Source organism: Cynocephalus volans, chromosome 15 (assembly GCF_027409185.1).
Source record: "Cynocephalus volans isolate mCynVol1 chromosome 15, mCynVol1.pri, whole genome shotgun sequence".
Classification (NCBI taxonomy): Eukaryota; Metazoa; Chordata; class Mammalia; order Dermoptera; family Cynocephalidae; genus Cynocephalus; species Cynocephalus volans.
The window spans coordinates 32,484,617-32,501,529 of record NC_084474.1 but is presented as its reverse complement, the minus strand read 5'-3'; positions in this window follow the sequence as shown (position 1 = coordinate 32,501,529).

The following is a 16,913-nucleotide window of genomic DNA, read 5'->3' as shown; positions in this document are numbered from 1 at the left end:
GGTAGGAGGGCTCAGTGTGAGCTCCTTTTCTGGATTAATGCAATAGGGTGGTCTCCCAGAAACTCCCCATACTAAGCTCATGACCTGCAAGTTTCATGTGACTCCTTTGTAGCCTGGATTGCAGGCATCCCTGGTACAACGCTCATTTTCATTTTCCTTGCAGACAGAAGTTCCTCCTGGCTCCTGGGTGCTCCTGGCTGGGGGACGGGGTTGTGGAAGCTGGGAATCTACTTTTGTTCTCTATGGGGCTAACTACAGTTTCTTTGCTTACGAGCATTTATTGTTCCTTTGATGTGCTCCAGCTCTGTCCTTTAGTTATTTTCATCCAAATGTAGTTACATATTTGTTGTTTTCTCTGTCTTTGTGGGAGACCAGTGGTAGAGTCTTTTAGCTGTCCATCTTGCTCTGCCCTTGAATTCATTATTAAAAATCTCTCCAAAGAGAAATATTCAGTTTCAGGTGGGTTAACTAGAAAGTTTTAACAAATGTTTAAAGAATTAATAACAATTCTATACAATCTCTTCCAGAAATTAGAAAAGAAGGGAACCTTTTCCAAATCATTTTTTGGAGCTTATGTTACCCAGATACCCAAACCAAAGATGGTAAAAATTTATTATAAATATATATGTAAAACTCTTAATAAAATATTACCAAATTGATTTCAACAATGTAAAAAAGGAATTATGCACCATGAACAAGTGGGATTTATTCTAAAGAGGTGTATTTAATTCAATATTCAAAATCAGTCAATGTAATCCACTATATTAACTAGCTAAAGAAGAAAAACCACACAATACACAATCATATCAACATATACAGAAAGCTTTGACAAAATTTAATACCCATTTATGCTAAAAGTTCTCAAAAGAATGGGAATAGAAGGGGAATTCTGTAACTTGGTAAAGAGCTGCTAAAAAACAAAAAAATACAGGTCACATTATACCTAATGGTAAAAGATTGAAGGTTTTACCCTTAAGATTGGGAACACAGCAAGGATATCTGCTCTTTACACTCTTATTCAAGATTGCTGACAACTACATGAAAAAAAAAGTAAAAGGCATACAGACTGGAAAGCAAGAAATGAGTTCTCTGTAGACAGCATGATTATCTATGTAGAAAATAACAAGATATTATGAGAAAACTGAAAAAGAACTAATAGAGGAGTAATTTCAGATATAAGATAAACCTGTACAAATCAAACATATTTTATTTGTTAGCAACTAACAAATGGACATCACAATTAAAAATAAAATATAATTTACAATTAAAAAACCCCCCACAAGATAATTAGATATAAATCTAACAAAACATGTTCAGGACTTACATGCCAAAACACTGATGAAAGAAATCAAAGAAGGTCTAAATAAATAGAGAAACACATTGTGATCACATATTTGAAAACTCAACGTAGTATAGAAACTAGAATAGCTAGGACAGTTTTTAAAAAGAAAAATAATGAGTCTTCCTGACTTCAAGACCTAATTTATAGTAAAAGTAACCAAGACTGTGTATATTTGTGAAATTATCAATGTATGTTGTTAATCAATGGTACAGGAAAGACAACCCCAAAATAGACCCATGCAAATAACTCAAATGATTTTTGACAAAAGTACAAAAGTAATTCAATGCAGGAGAGATAGCCTTTTTATCAAACGATGCTGATTCAGTTGGACATCCTTGGTGGGGAAAAAAAGAAAAAAAACCCTTTCATCTAATTCCTATACCTTACATAAAAATTAACAGTAAATAGGTCATAGACCTAAATACAAATTATAAAACTATACAACTTTATGGAAAAAGCTTTTGGGATTGACGGCTGGGCAAAGAGTTCTTAGACTTGACACCAAAAGTATGACCAAGAAATGGAAAAAAATATATAAATTGGCTATTATCAAAATTAAAATCTTTATGCTCTGTGAATGTCCCTGTTTAGACATTGAAAAGACAAATTTCAGACTGGGAAAAATTTCTGCAAACCAATATCTGAAAAAGGACTAGTATCTAAACTATATAAAGAACTCTGAAAACTCAACAGTAAAGCAACAAATAATACAATAATAAAATGGAATTGTCTTCACGTATTGGAAGACATGCGAAAAAGACATGAAAAGACAATTCAACAAATAGGACATACAGATGGAAAAAAGCACTTCTTCATTAGCTATTAAGGTAATGAAAATGAAAACCTCAGTGAGATATAAGTACACACCCATCAGAATGGGTAAAATAAAAAAATTATAGCAACACAAAATGATGGTGAGAATGAAGAGAAACTATATTGCTCGTGTGCTATTAACAGAAATGTAAAATTATACAGCCTCACTGGAAAAGAATTTGGTAGTTTCTTAAAAACAAAAGGAAAATCAAAAACTAAATATGTGATTACTATACAACCCACAATTGCACTCCTGGACTTCTATTCCAGAGAAAGAAAACCTTATGTTTACACACACAAAAAACCTGAAAATAAATGTTTACAGCAACTTTATGCATAACAGCAAAAAAAGAAAAAAATCCAAATGTTCTTTACCAGGTGAATGTTTAAAAATCTGTAGTATACGTACTGTAAACTGGATGAATTTCCAGAGAATTGTTAGTGAAAAAAGCCCATATCAAAAGGTTAAATACTATATGATTTCATTCATATAACATTATTGAAATGACAAAATTATAGAACAGAGAGCAAATTAGTGGTTGCAGGGCTTGAGGAGGGGTGGAAGCGGGAGGAAAGTGTATATGGCTATAATAAAGCAATATGAGAGACCTTTGAGGTGTTGGAAATGTTCGGTATCCTGACTGTCAGTGTCAGTTATCCTGGTTGAAATACTGTACCATCGTTTTGCAAGATGTTACCGTTAGAGGAAGCTGGATAAAGGGTACATGGAATCTCACAACTACTTGTGAATCTAAAACTATCTCAAAATACAAAGCTTAATTTAAAAAATCAAATGGCAATTATTGACATTTTGATAAATGTCCATGGGGGGGGTCTTTTTTAACATTTGAAAAACTGGAAGTTATCATTATCAGACTTGAGAAAATACAAAATACAGAATATTAAAAAAAAAAAAAAACTTCTGCATTTGTTTTCTTTCTTGTATCACTGGTATTTTAGCAGAATATTTTTAGTCAGTGAGATTTTAGTTACTAGCCATGCCTAGTGTCATTTATTATGGACATATGCCAAAAGTAAATACTGCCAAATTATAAGCGTGTTCTCTGCTGAAGAACTTCATTCTCACTAAATATGTTTAGCAGAGGAAAACATACTCAGTTTTCATCACCAACTTATGATTAGCTCACACACATTTTCCTCGTGCCTTTTCAGTGGGAAAATGTTTTCAAAATAACAACAATGCACATATACTTTGACTAAATATGTACTTGCCTATTTAGTTAGTGAAATACGTTTTAAACATGCAGTATATATTTAGTGTAGGCAGAAAAACAATCATTGTATTTAAAGTACTTTAGGTTAGCGATAATAGGAAAATGACAGTGATTCTAGAAATACATGATCTCAAGCAAGTTATGATACATTAAACTTTAAAGTCTTATGTTATATAATAAATGGATTTATTTTAGCAAATGCTGAATGTAGATATGTGCCATCACATCTGGACTGAAATGTCCCCTTTAAAAACATATATAATGACATTACCCCACATTTTGAAACTTTGTATCAAATTAAGGCACTCTAGATTAGAATTCCCATGATTATATACTTATCTCTTTTGCATTTTCAAAAGCAATGTTATTGCCACAAAGGAAACTTTTCTATGAATACTCGAAAGACAATATGGCATTCAGTGCCTTCAAAATTATCCTTTTGTCTGACCAGGATACACGCCAAAGAAAATTAAAGCAAGAAAGTAAGTGAATCCTCAGTGGGCAAAGTGATTTGGTTAAGGATCACAATTTGAGTGAGAACAGTTGCAGCCTATTGAAGACCATAAGACAATGGTAATGCTATTTACGTTTTAGCATTGTTGAAATAGTCTTCTTTGCTTTTTGTTGGAGCCTAGGAAAAATTATGTAATTATTAAATATAATGGTTCTTTTAAAAAAGATATTGTTTCATAGGATCAAAAAACAGGCTGCCAAATTTATCCACGTTCCTTCCTTTTTCTTTTCCTGTATGGAGCAGAAGTAATTGCTTTTTGTTTATTCTTTGCCTATTCTATGCAACTTATTTTGAAGGTAGTCATACAAAATGCTGGCATGGAAAATAAGAGGTACTTTGTAGACTAGGTGTTATTTAATTAAATATAAAAAGCTAATTTAAAATAATACTATGCTCACAGTAATGAGGCAGCTCTGATTGCAGGCCACTAGAATGCTTTTAGCACACCCTCCGCATCTGGAGGTCGTGTAGAATAGCTTCCTCTTCACAATACTTCAATGCTTCATCAATACTGACTTATCCTGGAAGATATACTTAATATCATCATAACTTCCATTTCCCTTTTTCTCTTTGATTGGTTAGACTGGCATGAAATGACTGAAACAGAGTGGTGTTCTTTGAAAAAAAAATTATACTTAAAGATATATAAGAGCCATAAGGGAATATTACAATCCCAAATTGTGTCTTTTGCTCTAATTAAGAGGGTAAAATACAGCTGAGGGTATTTTAGACTAACCTTCATTAAATTTTTAACTGAATATCATAGGAACAATAGAACAGAGATTGGGCTTATTGAACAGTGTAGATCTAAATGATCTATTTAACAGTACAATCAAATCTTTTTTTTAAATTCAAGGACTTATCAATTCTTTTCCTTTGCCAAATCCTACTTTCTTTCTCTTCCATGTTCTCTTTAGTTATATTTGGCAGTGAAATAATATATATAACACTCTTGAATTATGCTGTCCTGAATACTAATATCTCTCAGCCAATTTGTATTTACACAGTACTATTACCCAGAGTTATTGATCTATGGTAGGTATTAATTTAGTAGTCAATGTAAATGCACTAAATAGAGCTACAATTACACAGCTAAGGGGATTCCTTCTGTTAAAAATATTTTAAAACTATGTTAGTAGTATGACTGATGATCACGATCATAAAACCTCTGGATCAGAACCTTGGGATATTAGTAAATGTAAAATTTTAAAGAAATTTACAGGCAAATAAGTTAGGCAAATATAAAATTACACAATTCTGGTTTTTGTGTGTTTCATTGGAGGAATTCTCGAAGGATGTACTATGTTGATGAGCCTATTAAGTGGGATATGCTTTGAGAAATCTCACCTTTCCATGGGATTAGTGGAAAGAAGAGTTCTCTGTGTAAAGAAATACAGTATAAACAGTAGTCTCTTTCCCAACAGACATCTGCAAAATTGCCTGACGAAGTTGTCTGGCCCAGCCGCATAAGAATAATGTATTTAAAAGAATCATCTGCTTCTCATTTTTCATTTGTTGTGATATTTGATCCAAACTATTTCATGTCTCCCATTTAACTTCTTGAATAAAAAATTAAAGCTAAAAGCAGGTCTAGTCCAGGAGAAGAGCTGCAGAGGGCCAGAGCTAGACCGGTGGGCTCTATTTTTGAAGCAGCCTTTTATTTCTGCATCTCTGATATCCAAGGCATAGCTTTCAAAAACACTTCTCTTGTGACGAGGTTGCTTTTATCTTTCCCATTTTATTAAAGGAGTTAAATGGAAGGTATTCTGAAACTCCAATTTAGCTTTTATTTTTCAATAAAAATGACAGTCAAAAAACAGTGTAGCCACAGGAGAGGCAGGGTAACCTGGCACAGAAGTGGTGACAGCCTGCTGAGCTGGGACTACAAAGTGTTTGGATAACAGACTCACCAGGCTTTCTAAATACTTTGGTAAGACACTGTAAGAGGAAGGCAGATAATAGTCTTCATCTTTACATTTGCCAGAGCCATTTCTACTGTCATGAAATTTTTATTTAAAGAAATCTAAGGAGAGAATTATATTAAGTGAAACGAGTCAGGCACAGAAAGAGAAATATCACATGTTCTCACTTATTTGTGGGAGCTAAAAATAAATAAATAAATACACAAACAATGGGTGTGGGGGGGAAGAAGACACAACAATTACAATTCCTTGAAGTTGATACGACAAGGTACCAGAAAGGACATTGTTGGGAGGGAGGGGGGAGTGGGAGGAGGGAGGGAGTTTTCGGTAATGGGCCACAATAATCAACCACATTGTATATTGACAAAATAAAATAAAATTTGGAAAAAAAATAAAGAAGTAAAGAAATCTAAGGAGGAGACCATTAGAATATGGTTCTTGAATACCCTAATGCACTTGTTTTGGTTTGATGTTCTTTTGTGCCATAACTTAGAAAGTATAAATTGCACATCTTTTTAAGTCAAATAGCTAATCCCATGCACCTTTCCAACTAAATGATAACACTCATTTGACAGCATGTCCTTAAATAATATTTACTGAATTTATACAATGCCATCCTAAGTTGTGAAGATAAACTGACTCCATAAATAATATTCTAACATATTCAGAGAAGATCTGGGTTTGACCAAAGCTCTATAATCCTTGCATAATTTCACTATCATTTTTCCTAAGGTGTGTAATAAATATTTAGAAGAATATGAAGCATTGACGTATTTCTTAATTTACTAACTTATTTTCAGGACGGTATGTGTTCATGGATGGTGTTCATAATCAGTAGAAAATTATAGTATGGAAGGTTACACATTGAATTTAATAACCTATGACAAACTTTGCAGATATTGTTAGATGTATTTTGAAAAAATCTAAATGAGAATGTGTTGACAAATGGAAACCTGGAGGTAAATGGGAGAGAGATGAGATGAAGACCTTTCCATAGTGCAGTCTCAGGAGAAGCACAGAGTCAACAACCCAGTCCCTCCAGTTGCTCTTCTAAGATGTAAGTTCAGTGATCTGAGGAGCAGGTCTGAATGCTTTACCTGGTTTCTCTTGCTCCTGGATGGAGATATTCTGAATTGTGTTAAAACTGAAGAACCCTGGATTTTTTGTGCAGTCCCGTTGTACAGCCAAGGCTTTTTCACTTAGATGAGCAGAGTTAAAATATTAGTAAGAATAATTTTCCTACAAGAGGCATGCACATTTCAAAGTTTTTGTGTGGCTCTGAGTCACCCAGTGAGAAGTGAGTGTTAACAATTATGGGCTTGTTTTCAATTTCTAGCATAAGAAGTCAAATGTTAATGATTTTTGTCAAAAAACTAATATGCTCCCATGTGCATATACTACATGAATCAATGTAATGGAAGGATTAGTTCAAAAGCACCAAAGTGCTGATTTTGAGAGTTTACCAGTTAGTGTTAAAATAGATGAAGTGATTTATTCAGATGCTAGAAGGAAAAGAAAAACAGGACAGAATAATTATTTTACTCTCTTTTAAAAGGGGTAGACTTTTCAGTGTAGTGAAGCAATTCGGAACCTGGACTTAAGCTAGACTGCCTAGGGTATTAATCCTGCTTACTAGCTGTGTAACTTGGAGAAAATTATTTAACCTCTCTTTCGTTTTCTCATTTGAAAAAGGGGATGCTAATAATACCTACTTAGAATTATTCTACATTTGAAAGGAGTTAAAATTTATAAACTACTTAAAATGGGCCTGAGATGTAATAAGTGTGTTTTAATTGTTAGATAGTACTATAATGGGACATGCAGGACAAGGCACACTGTTTCCCCCTTAGTCACTTGATTATTGGATTAGTGCATTCACACATTTCCCTGTTAATCTATTCCTGGTGATTGCTGTTCTTGAGACCAAAATGGTCTCTTTTTATCAGTAGTTACAAGGTCATCAAAAAACAAAATTAACTGGAAGGATACAATTGATAGAATTGGGAGATATAAGCTCCATGATGCCTGAAGATATCAGAATCATCAGGGCATCCTTTACATCATTTTCAATGGTATGCTTTTCTGGTTGTCCCCTTGTGTCCTTTTTAACATCTAGCAGATTGTTCAATGCATAGAAGCCACTTAATAAATATTTGTTTAATTCATGAATACATCAACTATTTTAAATTAAGTGGTATTGTTGGAAAGAAAATAGAAAAAAAAATTGGCTTTATATTTACCACAAAATGAGCCATTTTTATACTTAAAAATGGAGTTATAATGCTGAATGTTTAATTTCATAAACAACTGCATTAAATAACTGTAAAAATCAAAATATAATTTTTAAAAATCCTTTAATATATTAACACATTTTTGGTCAATGTCTAAAGTTAAAGAAAACAGACGTACCAGGTGGATTACTTAACTTGCATTAAAAAAACGAGATTAACTCTTACAGCCCTCCTTTCACAATGAAGGAAGCCATCTGCTTTATTCAAAAAGATTCCTGGAATTGTGATTGCTTATTTGGTTCTTATATTATAGTTTCCATTTGGTAACACTGACTAATTAGTTGATTGCTTTTCGTCTATTTTGACTTATAGAATGAAAGCTTCTTAAAAGATGTGATAACACCAGAAATGGTATTCCAAAGGGCAAATGATTCTATCACCTGGAGATAACGCATTACTTAGGCAGAAAGAATTGCTATTAAGGATGGAATATAAGATGCAGAACCTTTATGACTATATTAAAGCCATTTAAATTTCAGCCTATTCTACTTACTACTGCCTGAGGAAGTGGAAACATAGGGTGTTTCTTAGATTTAGATTAATCTTTTCTTTTGCTGGAATTGTCTGGAAAAATTGTATCAATTTTCTTTCCATGCACAGTAAAGCTTTTTTTGCTGAAATTTGAGAAACACTATTTTGACATTCAAAAACTCCTAAACCCTCCCTAAATTCATCATCACCATTAAAAAGTGTCATTACTGTTATATTTGTAGGACTTAAACTAAAGCTTAGTCTCTAAACTATTAAAACTTAGTCTCTAAAGCTTAGTCTCTAAACTAAAATATTGTTTTGTTATAACATAACAATATATAATGATCAGGAAAAAATCGAAATAATGCAGGGATATACGCAGTTAATGTAAATTCCTCTATATTCAAACACCCCTACCGTGTTTTTCTCCCTAGAAGTTGCCATAGTTAACATTTTTAGCCTCAATTTTCTATATTTGTGGACGTGTACATTCATGTACAATACATCTGCATGGGTGTATATATAGTTCCTTGTTTATATATACAAATGTCATAGACATCTTTCTGCTTATGTATTGTTTAATTAACAGTATCTTTTGAAGACATTTTCATGTCATGACAATGAATTCTGCATAATGATATACCAAAATTTATTCAACAATTTCAATGCTAAGGAACATTTTATTGGCTTCATTTCTGATATTTCATACACTGTTGTAGCAAACCTTCTTACATATAACTCTATGTGCATATATCTGGGCATTACAGACATTACCAAGTCTTTTTGCATAAAGACTCTACAAATCTACGTTTTTACCAACAGTCACACCCACATTGCCAACTTCCTAGGTCATTAGCACATCACATGTCCATTTAGCTGTTGGGGAAACAAGAACTTGTACCACAGATCTCAAGTAAGACAAAGCTGAAGTATTATTTAATTTAAGACTTAGAAGCAGAGTAGGAATTGACCAGGAAAACTTGGGAGAAAATGACTCAGACAAAGCAAATTTAATATCCAAGCACCTTAAATTAAGAGAGAATCTGGTGCATGAGGCGATAAAAAGGTACTTAGGAAGGACAGGTGTCAGAGTGTTGGTGAGTTGTGTGATTGAAAATATTATGTCTGCTCTTAATAGGCTTTCTAGGACAGGTTGGTTTAGTCCCTCTGAGGCTGCCCATTTGTGAATGCTGGCCTAAAGGAGATGCTTTTCTAATTTGTGCTAATGCTGAAATGCTAATCAGAAGCAATTAGAAGGCCATATCCCAGAAAAATGTGTTTTCTGATAGGTATTCTCTGGAGACAGTTCCCAATACACTCATGATGAATTTCATGGTGGGAATTTCAAAATAGAAGGAGGGATGCCATGTTTGGATGTCATTTTTACTCAAGTAGAAATTTTTAGTACCTCTTAAATGACAGAACAGAAGATAATCTGGTTCTTTCCCTATTGGGCCAATACTGGCAGGACAAAGCATTAATGGACAATGATAGCACGACTGAAATTTTTGATAACTGAGACAGGATGCCATATGAACACATGATCAAGTAAACAAAGATGTAAATTGAGAATAGTGGTTCCTTAGTGCTTGATATACTATAAGCTTGATGTTTATAAAAAGAAATAAAAACTGGGAAACTTTTAATATGAATAGTCACATGGACATCCTTATCAGATTGAAAACTTACCTAGTTGCTTATGTTACATAAAAAGGAAATAAATATACTCTTTACTAACATTTTATTCATGAATTTGTACTATGTAGTTCATAAAGGCCTTGTAATGATCAACTATCTCTCATATTCCTGATTAATTTTTAATGTCCCTCCCTCTAATTAATATAGAGCAACTGAGATATCTATCTATCTATTTATCTATGTATCTGTCAATCTATCTATAAACAAGACTTAAATATATTAAGAAATATCAAACTGGGAAGAATTCTGTTTTCAAATGCACTTCATCTAATTACTGTAAAATGTGACAAACATCTTACTTTTTTTGATGCCATGGTATTATGTAAATGTCCTTAAAATGAATTAAACAAGATATCCCCTTTCAAAAGGTACACTATTAGAATATGGAGCTGTTTCAAATAAGTGGCATTTATTAATATTTGTAATAATAACTGCAAATTAAAAGGAAAATATTCTTTTAAAGAAGCATGGTATAGTAAGAGAGCAAGAAGCTAAGAAGCCTGGAAGGTTTCTTTGGCCAGGAACAGGGATAGGGGTATAAGAACCAGAAAATGCTTTTTAAAATATTAATTCTTATGAAATTATAAATGCATGCTTTTACGAAAATGAGGAGGAAGAATTTTTCCACACTTGACCAATCAGATATTTCAATGAAGAGAAAGATTAACTATGAGTGAACTAGGTAACTATGGGTACAGTCAGGAAATTTACTTTCCATGGAGAAATAAGGATAATCTAAATTCACTTCCTCTTATGGTCACCATGTGCCAAGTTAGAGAAAAACATGTCTAAGGCAAACTTAAAAAGGAAAGTCAAACTCCTAAATGTTCCTTCAGTTATTCTCATCACCACAGTGATGAATGCTTGTGAATAATATTCAACTATTACTAGAATTTCAATGGCATTTTATGGAAACAACTTTTTAAAATGTCCATTATATAAGGGAGATGCATCCTTCAACCATAGTTTATAACTGACATCAAAGAGAAGAAATCTCTAACTGGATCAATGATTCCAACACAAATAAAAAGAAAAATGTTTTGCCCAACATTGCTATAAGAAAAACTTGTGGTATAATTTTTTTGTTAAAGGTTAGCATAAATATTTTCAGAAATATGCATATATATATTCTAAACAAAAGGAACATAAACACTGAGGACAACATATTATTATCCTTTTATAACCATTATTCATTCCTCCATTCATTTATTCATTTATCCACATCTTCATCCATTTCATTAAAAATGTGCACTATTAACCTTTTTCACAAAAGATATTTTCATGATTTCACACTGTTATAAAAATTTAAATATTTTAGAAAAATACTTAATCCCTTTGTTCAGGGTGAGCACATGTTACAACAGAAATGTCACAAACAATGTTATTAGAACTGAAATGGAAATAAAATAATATACAGTAGAAGAAAACAGCAAAGAAAAAAATCCTAGGTAAGCTTGGGAAATACAGGAAAAGCTCATTATATCTTCAGAGCTCCCATGTCTTAAGAGTACAGGGCACAGTCTTTTGACATTGTTTTCCCTAGAAAGTAATGTATTCTGGTTATATGACTCTGTAAGCTGTCTAGTTCTTGGAAAATAATGATGTTGAAAATGAAACCATTTAATATTTTTTCTGCAAAAGATCTGTTGCTACTATGTAGATATGTATTGAAGTATATTGTTAGAATGAAAGTTATGTTTGTACCTAGTGTTGTCCTGTAAAAACACTGCCATCAAGTTAAAGTAACTACGCTTAGGGATTATTTCTATAAAGCTATCTCTGAGCACTGTGTGTGTGTGCGTGTATACGATTTGAACGTTAGATTTTTAAAGAATTTTATTTTGATTTTTGATGAATGAAATGTAGCCATCTCCTTATTTTTTGTAATCTACAGCCTGCCATTAAATATGGTAATTCTTAAGAACACAGCTCTTCCTACAATGATGTTATGATTCTTAGAGGAAACATAGTGGGAAATCTCAGAACAGGGAGTTTAGGTTTTTTATAGTATGTTGCTGGGAGTTTTTGGAAATGGCAGAAACTAACTAATGTGGTCTTCAACTAACCATGCATCTAAACATCCAGTGAAGACGCACAATTGTAACATGTACCTGTCTGTGAATTCAGAATATGAGGAACCATGATGTAGCAAAAAAGTGAGGTCAATAGAGGTAAACTCAGTATGGCACTAGTTTCACCTCTCAAAGGAAAAGTGGAAGTTGTGGTAAAAGGGTTGAAGAACTGAGCACACATTCAACAATACTTAAAGATCTAATGGCAGAGAATTTTCCAAAACTGATGAAAGAAACAAGGCTGGGTTGAAGAAGCCTTATGAACCCCAAATATGATAAATACAACAAAAACCATAAAAGCACATCATAGTAGAACCTGTAAAGAACAAACAAAAAGCAGACAGCAAAAAAGATATAGAACTTTCAAATAAGGAAAAATAAGACTGTTACCTGACTAGCAACAGAAACAAGGGAGCCAGAAAACAATAGAAAGCTTCAAAGTACTGAAAGAAAATAACTGCTAGCCTAGATTTCTGTATCCAGAAATATATAGTCAAAAAATGAAGGGACATTACACACATACTAAAATTGAGAATTCATTTTCAGCAGACTGGCACTAATGAAAAAAATAAAAGATGTTATTTAGTCAGAAGAAAAATAATCCCATATGGAACCTTGGAGGTGAGAGAAGAAATGCAAAGCATGAGACATGGGTTGATAAATAAATATTGACTATAATATACAGTAAAAATAATATCTTATGAAGTTTGTTTTATACAAAATAAAAACACTCAAACACAATAACACATAAATTAAGTAGAGCTAAGTAGAATCAGGGTGTTCTATGATACTTATATTATCTTGGAAGTTGTAAAAGTACTAAAGTAAATTATATGTTAAAGGAGATATAGTATAATTATTAGTGTAGTCACTAAAGAATAATACAAACTATATTACAAATTTGTAGTAACAAAAACAGCATGGTACTGGCATAAAAACCAACACATGGATCAATGGAACAGAATAGAGAACTCAGAAATCAACCTATGTAATTAGAGCCAACTGATCTTTGACAAAGGCATGAAGAACGTACATTGGGGAAAAGACTGCTTCTTCAATAAATGGTGCTGGGAAAACTGGATATCCATTTGTAGAAGAATGAAACTTGACCCATACCTCTCACCATATACCAAAATCAACTCAAAATGGATTAGAGACCTAAAATAAAGCCTGAAACTTTAAAACTCCTAGAAGAAAACATAGGGGAAAAAATCCAGGATTTAGGACTGGGCAATGAATTTATGAATAACACCCCAAAGCACAGGCAACAAAAGAAAAATAAACAAATAGGATTATATCAAACTAAAAAGTTTCTGCACAGCAAGGGAAATATTCAATATAGTGAAAAGACATCTTACAAAATGGGAGAAAATATTTGCAAAATATGCATCTCACAAGGGATTAATATCCAGAATATACAAAGAGCTCAGACAACTTTACAGCAAAAAACCCAAATAATCCAATTAAAAAATGAGCAAAGGAGCTGAATAGACATTTCTCAAAGGAAGGCATACAAACGGCCAATAGGTAAATGAATAAATGCTCAGCATCACTAATCATCAGGGAAGTGCAAATCAAAACCACTCTGAGATATCACCTCACCTCAATCAGACTGGCTATTATAAAGATGACAGAGAATAGCAAATGTTGGTGAGGGTGTGTAGAGAGAGAAACGCTCCTGCACTGTTGGTGGGATTGTAAATTAGTACAGCCGTTATGGAGAACAGTATGGAGATTCCTAAAACAACTACAGATAAAACTTCCATATGATCCAGCAATCCCACTCCTGGGGATATATTCAGAGGATTGGAAAACATCAGGCCAAAGGGATACCTGCACTTCCGTGTTTATTGCAGCTCTATTTACAAAAGCTAAGTGATGGAACCAAACGAAGCATCCATCGATGGATGACTGGTGAAGGAAATTGTGGTATATATACACAATGGAATACTACTCAGCCAAAAAAAGAATGAAATTCTACCATTTGCAACAACATGGAGATGTACCACATTTTCCGTATCCACTCATCTGGTACATCTACACAATGGAATACTACTCAGCTATAAAAACGAATGAAATACTGCCATTTGCAACAACATGGATGGACCTTGAGAGAATTATATTAAGTGAAACAAGTCAGGCACAGAAAGAGAAATACAACATGTTCTCACTTATTGGTGGGAGCTAAAAATTAATATATAAATTCACACACACACACACACACACACACACACACACACACACACACAAAAAACAAACGGGGGGGGGAGAAGATATAACAACCACAACTACTTGAAGTTGATATGACAAGCAAACAGAAAGGACATTGTTGGGGGAGGGGGGAGGGAGAAGGGAAGGAGGGAGGTTTTGGTGATGGGGAGCAATAATCAGCCACAATGTATATCTACAAAATAAAATAAAATTAAAAAAAATAATAAAAAACAAACAAACAAACAAACAACAACAAAAAACAACATGGATAAGCCTGGAGAAAATTACCTAAGTGAAACAACCCATGTACAGAAAGAGAAATACTGCATGTTCTCACTCATATCTGGGAGCTGAATTCATAAATAAACAAATGAACAATAAAGAGAGACAGACAGAAAGAAAAAACGATAATCACAGTAATACACTGACCTTCTAGAAAACTAGAAGTAGAAAAGGGGAGTGGAGGGGGAGAGACTGGGGGGTTAATGAGGAGGTCAATGGACACAAAGAATGATTATATATTGTAATGATGAATAAGCTAACTACACTGATCTAATCACCACACATTCTACACAATTATTGAAAATCAACATTGTACTCTACATGTATATATAATAAAAAATAAAAAAATAATTATCATATAAATAAATAATAATAAATAATTTATCATATAAATTATAACTAGTTATATAACTAGTTATGTAACTAGCAACCTAATAAAGAAGAAAAATAAAATAATACAAAACTTTAGTCAGTTTTGCCCCCCAGGCCATGTGTAATAGTTTTCTGATTATATTTAGTAAACGTTGAACTTCAAAATACATTCTTTGTCACTCTTATCACTCTTGTCGATCTTCTTATCCTAAGGCCAATTTCTGAGATTCTTCCAGTTTTACACATTTTTCCATCAGTTATTCCCAAGCATTTCTTCTGGACTCTCTTATAATAATTTGGAGAAAAAATTGGATAATTTGGAGGCAAATTGAATTGCCTTTTTGTCTTCCATTTAATGACACTTTTCCAGTTATACTGATGTTTTCATAATGTTCTGATTGATGGGGAGTGACTAACTTCAATCTCTTCCTGATGATGTTAGACTTGCCAAGAGGTCTGAGGACAGGCATGATTCAAGCTATTAGAGAAATATCTCTTCAATGGGAATTGTCAAGGATGAGAAAAAAGAGTTAATGTAATCTGATAACTTGATCACTTTTAAAAATAAATATAAATATTAGCATTCATATTTACACTTTTTAAAATTCTTATCACTTACTTTTAATAGTGTCAAAAATAGAGCAAGAGTGATAGTCTGCTTTAAAATTACAAAGTCTTCAGATGGCAGGAGCACTCATAGGGACTTCAGGAGCTGTGGGAAGTCCCCACCACTGCTGCAGACACTGCCTCTGTATGAGTGACTTGCCATAGCTACTACCACCACAAGGGTGGCTCACCAGACATTCAACGGCATTGACATGAGAGTCATCAGCAGATCCTGGGGAAAGAGGTGAGCAAGGACCCTGGAGGAGCCTCTGCCTGTGGAAAAGAGGAATGAGAAACCCACCCAGGATCACTTATTGAAAATGAGGAGCTCCAATATACCACAGTGCACCCATCAGGGTCATGGGACACTAGTCAGGGTGCCAACAAGCTTACCCAGGGACACCCACCTCTGCCAAAGAGTGACAGGCACACAGGAACTTCTCCCAAGAACACAAAAGCACACCCACATCCTCAATAAAAGAACACGGTGTCACTAACCTCAGCAAGTAATTACCAAGTGCTCCAGTGCCTAAGACATAGAGGCATCCACACACAACTTCAACATTGAATATGGCCAAAGTTCCCACATGGGGACTACACTACTGCATCTACCTGGAACCAATACTAAAACAGTCTACTCATTGTCAGTGTAAAACACATCTACAGGATAAAGTCTCTTTCCTCAAAGCCATCTCCAGAGTAACAGAAGAAGCAAGTGCTTTACCAGCTGACTAGATATCAATGCAGAGATACTAGAAATATGAAAAAATAAGAAAATATGACACCAACAAAGGAATACAGTAATTATAAAGTACCTGATCACATAGAGCAGGAAACCCTTGAAATGACTGAAAAGGAATTCTGAGCAACAATCTTAAAGAAACTCAATGAGATATGAGAAGACTCAGTTAAACTACACAATGAAATGAGAAAAAATATCCAGGATATGAAGGAGGAAATTTAGAAAGAGATTAATACCTCAAAAATGAATGTATTAGAACTTCTGGAACTGATGGATTCTTTCAACAAAATTCAAAACACAACTGGGAGCTTAAACAGCAAATTAGAGAAAGTAGAAGAAAGA